This window comes from Cheilinus undulatus, linkage group 5 (assembly GCF_018320785.1).
Source record: "Cheilinus undulatus linkage group 5, ASM1832078v1, whole genome shotgun sequence".
Lineage (NCBI taxonomy): Eukaryota > Metazoa > Chordata > Actinopteri > Labriformes > Labridae > Cheilinus > Cheilinus undulatus.
Genome location: NC_054869.1, coordinates 51660018 through 51666679, shown reverse-complemented (window position 1 = coordinate 51666679; position 6662 = coordinate 51660018). Strand labels below are relative to the sequence as shown.

The 6662-nt window shown below is 38.3% G+C and overlaps 1 long non-coding RNA gene across 1 annotated transcript; it reads right to left on the bottom strand.

Moving 5' to 3' along the window:
- Positions 1-354: 354 nt before the first annotated feature.
- LOC121510217 lies at positions 355-5450 on the bottom strand. Its single transcript, XR_005991921.1, has 4 exons — positions 5329-5450; positions 4266-4375; positions 3954-4172; positions 355-763 (listed from the first exon to the last, which is right to left on the bottom strand). It is a non-coding gene; the product is annotated as an uncharacterized LOC121510217 (long non-coding RNA).
- Positions 5451-6662: the final 1212 nt, after the last annotated feature.

Here is a 6662-nt window from a genome sequence, read left to right as displayed (position 1 = left end):
AGACAAGTACCGTTCTCCTGGCGACCGCCAAACCCAGACTAGTCAATCAGATTGACAGAGCGAGAAGCATATTGGTCACTCCAGAGAATGAGTCTTCACTGCTCTAGAAATTCTATTCTCATATATTATTATAATTATACCATAACTAGATTAAAATGTTTTTGAGTTTACATCGACTAAAGCTCGACAAGAATTATAAAAGTCAAAATGACTAGAATAAAATGCTTTTTTGTTTTGTCACATTTTAAAGACAGACTAAACAGAAAATAGCTGCAAAATAAACAACACAGAGCTAAAAAGTTCATCTAACTGGAAACAGCCCAGCAGCAGGCCAATCAGAGAGCCAACAAAGGGTCCGTTTCATTAAATTTATTGTATGTAAAATAGAAGGAAATTATTTTATGTGCATTACTACCAAACAAAAATGCAGTTATCTATTATTTATAACTCTATAGCATTCTGTGTAAAGGTTTACAGAGGAAAAGCCTGTCACTTTCAGCTAACTATAAAACAATAACACCACCCTGACTCCAGGCTCCCTACGGGACACGACACCTTCAGGTCAAAACATTTGACACGCTGGGATGTCCTGTCGTGTTTCTGAGGCCTGCAGCTGCTTATCGTTGGCAGTGTGTCATGTCTGCGTTGTGTCTTCTAGCCGGCCTTCTCTCGGTGCAGAGGTAGCAGATCATACACCACACACTGTGCTCCGGAGAGATCTGAACTCCGTTGCTGCTCCGGAAAGACCTGAGAGCGCAGGAGCCTGCAGAAGGAACGAAGGAAAAACAGCTCTGCTTCAGTCTGACAAAGTACATTTGGATCTTAGGATCTCTTGTTTATATATTTTACAGTGAGGCAGTCGTGGTAAAAGCAAAACACTTAAGAGGACAGCGTGAATAAGCCCCGACTCACAGCCATCAGGTAAATGAGTTAGGTCATATAAATAACCTCAATTATTTACAAGTTTTATTTTTGAGGCCTCAATTCTGAATGCTTTATTTTAAGGTCCTTTGACACACATTTTTAAAAATGAAACTTTTCAAGACCTGAAGTAAGAAAAATGAAGACCACTTTTTCGTGGCAAATGATCAACAATGAAGAAGCATGTTTGATTTATCAGTACACCGATGGCTGAATTTCCTGATTTAATGAACTGTTCATGAAATGTCAAATGGTACAGGACAAATTTCTCTTTTGGCCATAAAAACCCAAATTTGATTATTTCTGGCCCATTTAAAGCCTCTATTTTATAACTATACTGCGTGTTGATATTTATCATGACACAGTTTTAGCAGGTGTGCGAACTGATTCTAAACAGTTTTATTATCAAAAAGCCAAATACTGTTTTATGTGTAAAATTAAGGGTGGCATTCATGGGTTTTTAAATCACCAACCTGGTAGCCTAGATGTTAGAGAACTGGACAAGCATTTCACAACAGTTCACAGTTTATTTAATCACAGGGGGTAACGTATTTAAATAAAATTAGAGGGCGGTCTGGGGGTCCTTCCCCAGGAAATTCTGCGCATCCAATAATGGAGAATATTTATGAAACTATTTATGGAAGAAATCCAGTTACACTATAAATACAACATCACTGATTATTAATCAGTAAAAGTGCAGTCTCCTTTATAAAGCTCACATCTTAGTTAGCTTGCATTAGGGATTTTTAATATGGTCATTTTAAACTGAATATTTAACACAAATCACATGAGAGGTCTGTTTACTTCTTCAAATAAAGACTATCTACAGCTAACCTGAGATTTAGCCTGTATAATCAACAGATTTCACCCAAAAAAGGGGATAGCTTGTAAATGTTGGACAGAGGTAATTAGCAGCACCATGCATAAGAATGCATGCAAATAGTTAAGAGTAAACAGAGTAAACAGCATCTCTGTCAACCATTTATCACATGAGCAAAAATGCTGGAACATGTGACTGCTAGGTGTGTTCTTTAACATCAGGAGTGTCAAACTCAATCACAGAAGGGGTCGAATTCTGAATTAAGGTCTAACCTGAGGGTCCAACAGGGTCCACATTTGACTGTCAACCTCATTTTTCACCAGTAATAAATTATGGGGGGGGGGGGGGGGGGTTAGCAATGATGATAGATGATTTTGAGATTTAAAAAGTCTTAATGATAAGCTAAGGCTCAAAATCTGAGACAAAAAGTCAAAGTTATTTGTTGAAAAGGTCAAAACATGGAATTAGATGTTAAAATAATGCTTTTATAGGCAAATATATATATAAAAGAAAGTCACAATCATGTTTTTTAGGCAAACATATGGCTAAAAAATTGAAAATGGTGCACCTAAAAGGTCAAAGTATGACATCAAGGTCAAAATAGTAAATTTAAGGTCAAAATGTGAGATAAAAAGTGAAAAATTGGCAGTTTAAAATATGAGATAAAAAAGTGAAAATAATTAATTGAAAATGGTCAAAATTTGAAATTGAAGTCAAATAAATTTGTTTTCCAACATTTCTTTTTGATCTATCTTTATTTTTTTTCACATTTTTATGACTTAAGGAAATTTCATATCATCAAGGTCAAGTTTACATTTTTATACTGCAGGAAATCTGCAGACCTCATACTTCAGGGCCAGTTATAATAAGAATATGATATGACCTTGCAGGCCGGGTGTAACTGTACCACGGGCTGGATTTGGCCCCAGAGCTTTGAGTTCGCCCCCTGTGTGTTACATTGATTATTTAAACAATAAATAGCACTGAACGTCTGCGCTCAGGTTCAGATTTAATGTTCCGTCACAAATAAAGCTATCTTCTATGTTTTCTATCAGATCTAGATTAAAATACCTGGAAATAAAAGCTGAAATGTTGATCTCTTGTCTCAACAAACCAAATGTTCACAGTCTACAGGAAAAATAAAGGAACTGTGTATAGTTTGTTTTGTTTTGTTTGATTTTTTGTAAAATGTCTGTAAATATTATGTTAACAATAATCATAGTATAGCCTGGGGTTAAATCAGAGTTGAGATGCAGAATTTCAACACTGCATCCACATGCGTGGAGACAGTCCGGAGCCATTAAAGATGAAAATATTTCTGTTATTATTTCTGTGAGTTGTGTGTGGACAGAACTGAGCTTCTTCATCATGAGAGTAAAGTTCTGTGTAGAGTAAGCTTCACAAAGCATGATGTGCCTATATCTAAATGTAATTAGGACTTCATGCTTTGTGAATTGCATGATGGGAGGTCAAAGGCTGTGGAGCATGAGCAGGATGCCTAGTTTAGTTTGAGTCTGTTTAAGGTTTTTACATGAAAAAAACAAATCAAACTAATAAAGGTGTGCTAGTCCATCCAAGAAATTCAGTTTTTGACTAAAATAATTTAAAGATTTTTACACGTCTAGTTTTAGTTGGACTAACCAAATAAAATTACTTATCTAATGTCCCTTTTCGACCGAGCTGGTGCTAGGGCTAGTTCCAGACAACAAAGCACTGGCTCCAGGTACTAAAAATGGTGCTTAGCAGGCACCAACTCTTTGCTGGGCCAGAGCGAAGCACCAACCACGTCAGGGGGCATGAGGCGGGGTTATCGTGACGATCATGACGCGGTGGAAAACAGTCATTCTGAACTCGGCCACAGACGGAGTACATGCTGGTCAGCTCTGTCCTGCAGACCACCGTTACTGATCCTGGTAAGTTTTATTTCATCCTGTTGTTCGCCTACTATGAATACGCTTGCTACAATATTCCCTCATCAATATTATGAACGTTACGCCAGCTAAACAAGTAAATGAAATTTCAACAATAAACTGTGTGGCATATTTTAAATGCTGACTTAATCACCTTTCACCCTGACTGCTCAGTGAAACATGAAACAGTATCTAATGTTAATGTGTATCAAATATTAAACTCCATAAAGGGTTCTAGTCAGTAACGGGTATTTTTTCATTCTATCAGCATGTTTATGCTTTGATATAATCAAAAGCTTTACCAAGGATGAAGTATGCCGCAGCACTGACAGAGAGGATGATGAGGAAGATGGTGCCCAGACCCAGATCTCCCATGGCGCAGGCATTCGGACACGCACAGGGGCTCTCCACCCAGACCTCCAGGGGCTCCTCTGTGCTGAGACTTAGGTCCTGGATGTACGAAGCAGACTGGTCTGGATTACAGTGATAATGTACAACTGTGAGCAGCTGCTGCTGGTGGGCTGGGACAGAAGAAAGACATTTATCCATCAGATTATCATGAAACAGTATGACATGATCAGTGATGGGAAATAAATGTTTGTGTCAGAGCTTACAAAAGTAAGAGACAGACAGCGTTTTCAGCGTGTCGTTGTAGTGGAACTCGTTGCCCTCATGTCTTCCATAGCTGAAATATCGGCTGACGAATCTGTTTAGCTTGTGATACCTGTTGATGAAGTCAAATATCAAATTACAAGACATGTGCTTTTCAAACTTTTAAATGAATAATATCAAAAATATCCATGTGTTGATCTTCATTGATAAATAAAACCCAAGATGTGTTAATAAAATAACCAGGTCACTAGTTGCCATTGTTTAAGCCTCTGAGCCCTAAGCTACAGTATATTGCCAAAAGTATTCGCTCACCTGCCTTGACTCTCATTTGGACTTAAGTGACATCCCATTCTTAATCCATAGGGTTTAATATGACATCGGTCCACCCTTTGCAGGTATAACAGCTTCAACTTTTCCATGAAGGCTTTCCACAAAGTTTAGGAGTGTGTTTATGGGAATTTTTCACCATTCTTCCAGAAGAGCATTTGTGAGGTCACACACTGATGTTGGACAAGAAGGCCTGGCTCTCAGTCTCCGCTCTAATTCATCCCAAAGGTGTTCTATAGGTTTGAGGTCAGGACTCTGTGCAGGCCAGTTAAGTTCATCCACACCAAACTCTCTCATCCATGTCTTCATGGACCTTGCTTTGTGCACTGGTGCACAGTCATGTTGGAACAGGAAGGGGCCATCCCCAAACTGTTACACAAAGTTGGGTGAGTAAATACTTTTGGCAATATAGTGTATTTTTGAGCCCACTGCAATCGTTTCTCCTTGTGTGCATTGGTTAAACGTGGCTGAAATACAGCTTTATGCACACCAGCAATCCTCTGGAGGATCCTGCATCCAGAGGTTCTTGGGACTCAAGAGGCACCAGCAGCTTCAACTACCTTTCTGCTACTCATCAGCAGATTTTCTCACAGCTGCCCTCTTGATACCATGAATTTGGCTGAGAAAACTTTCCTTAATACACCATTATCTGAACGAACCTGTGCTCAGACTCACATAAATCTTTCAATGTATGATGATCTTTCTTAATTTTTCCTGAAATATCCAGTGTTTTCATACCTTTTTCAAGATACTGCACTTTTTCATGCTTTCCATCTGCAGAAAGATCTATTTTATCCCCATACTGCATGAAAACTGTGGCTTGATTAATAATGTGGAACAACCTCCTTAAGTAGTTTCCCTTGAATTAGGCTCACCTGGCAAAGTAATGACCACACCTGTCTGAGATTGATGTCAGTGATGGAAACTGACAGAAGCAGCACAACTGATGTTTGTTTGTGACTCATGCATTACATTAGACTAGAGCAGAAGGTGAATCTGTGTTCAGAGGGATGAAATCAATAATCAATAATAATAGGGACTTCAGAACACCAAATTCTTGTCTGCACACAGAGCTGCTTACTTCTAATTGTTCACTATAGTGATAAACCCCATGCAATCTTACATTAAAAACTCCACTCTGCTCCAAACAAACAAAACAAACATGCAGAAATGCCTAAAAATATTTAATAAAATCTTGTCCCCAGAGCCTTTTCAGCAGTGAACAGAGATTTACATCAACATCCCATGAGACTGTGGCCGAGGCACAGCATTGAGAAATGGACCCACACATTTTTGAGGTTTTTCATGGAATTTACAGGCACCAATCAATTCACTGAATCCCAACGACATCTCATAACTAACAAGAAAGCAGTGAATAAGCCGTGATGTAGTAAATGCCCCATGTGTGTTTGACACATATGCAGTAAAATGCTGTAAATCATCAAATAAAATACCATCCCAATTTGAGGTTCAGGCCATTTTTGCTGCAAGTTTTAACAAATTAAGACAATTAGAGGCCCCTGTATATGTGAGTTTGGTGCTAGAACAGTTTGATGACAGAAAGAATAGAGATTAAATTCATTATTTTCCAATACTGAAATCATCATTTAGTATATGTGCCAGTGTGAGAAATATAAACTTTAGCACAAAAAGTCAGTAAATTAGTGTTCAGTAGATTATTTCTTTGTTGTATCAATGTGTCTTGCATTGATACAACAAAGAAAAAGCCTATTTATTTCCCTTTTAAACACAGCCACATTTGTGAGGAACATGCATTTGGGGGATGAGCAGCAGAGCTGAGTGTGTGGGTTGGGCCTAGGAAAAATATGCCAGATCTTCTCAGGAAGCATGTCAAGCAGCGCAGGTAAGAGCTTCAAAATAAAACTCTTCCTGGAAAAGACAAACAGTTGATAATAGCAGTGGGTGTGTGTTGGATCAGTAGCATTGGTGCTAGCTATCCTGGTTAATTCTTTGGAGTTTGGTAACAATTTAGAGCTGAAAAGTTTGTAAAGCTTGGATCTGATTTTGTTTTGCAACTTTTAACCACTTTTTCAGCACATTTTTGAAGCTTT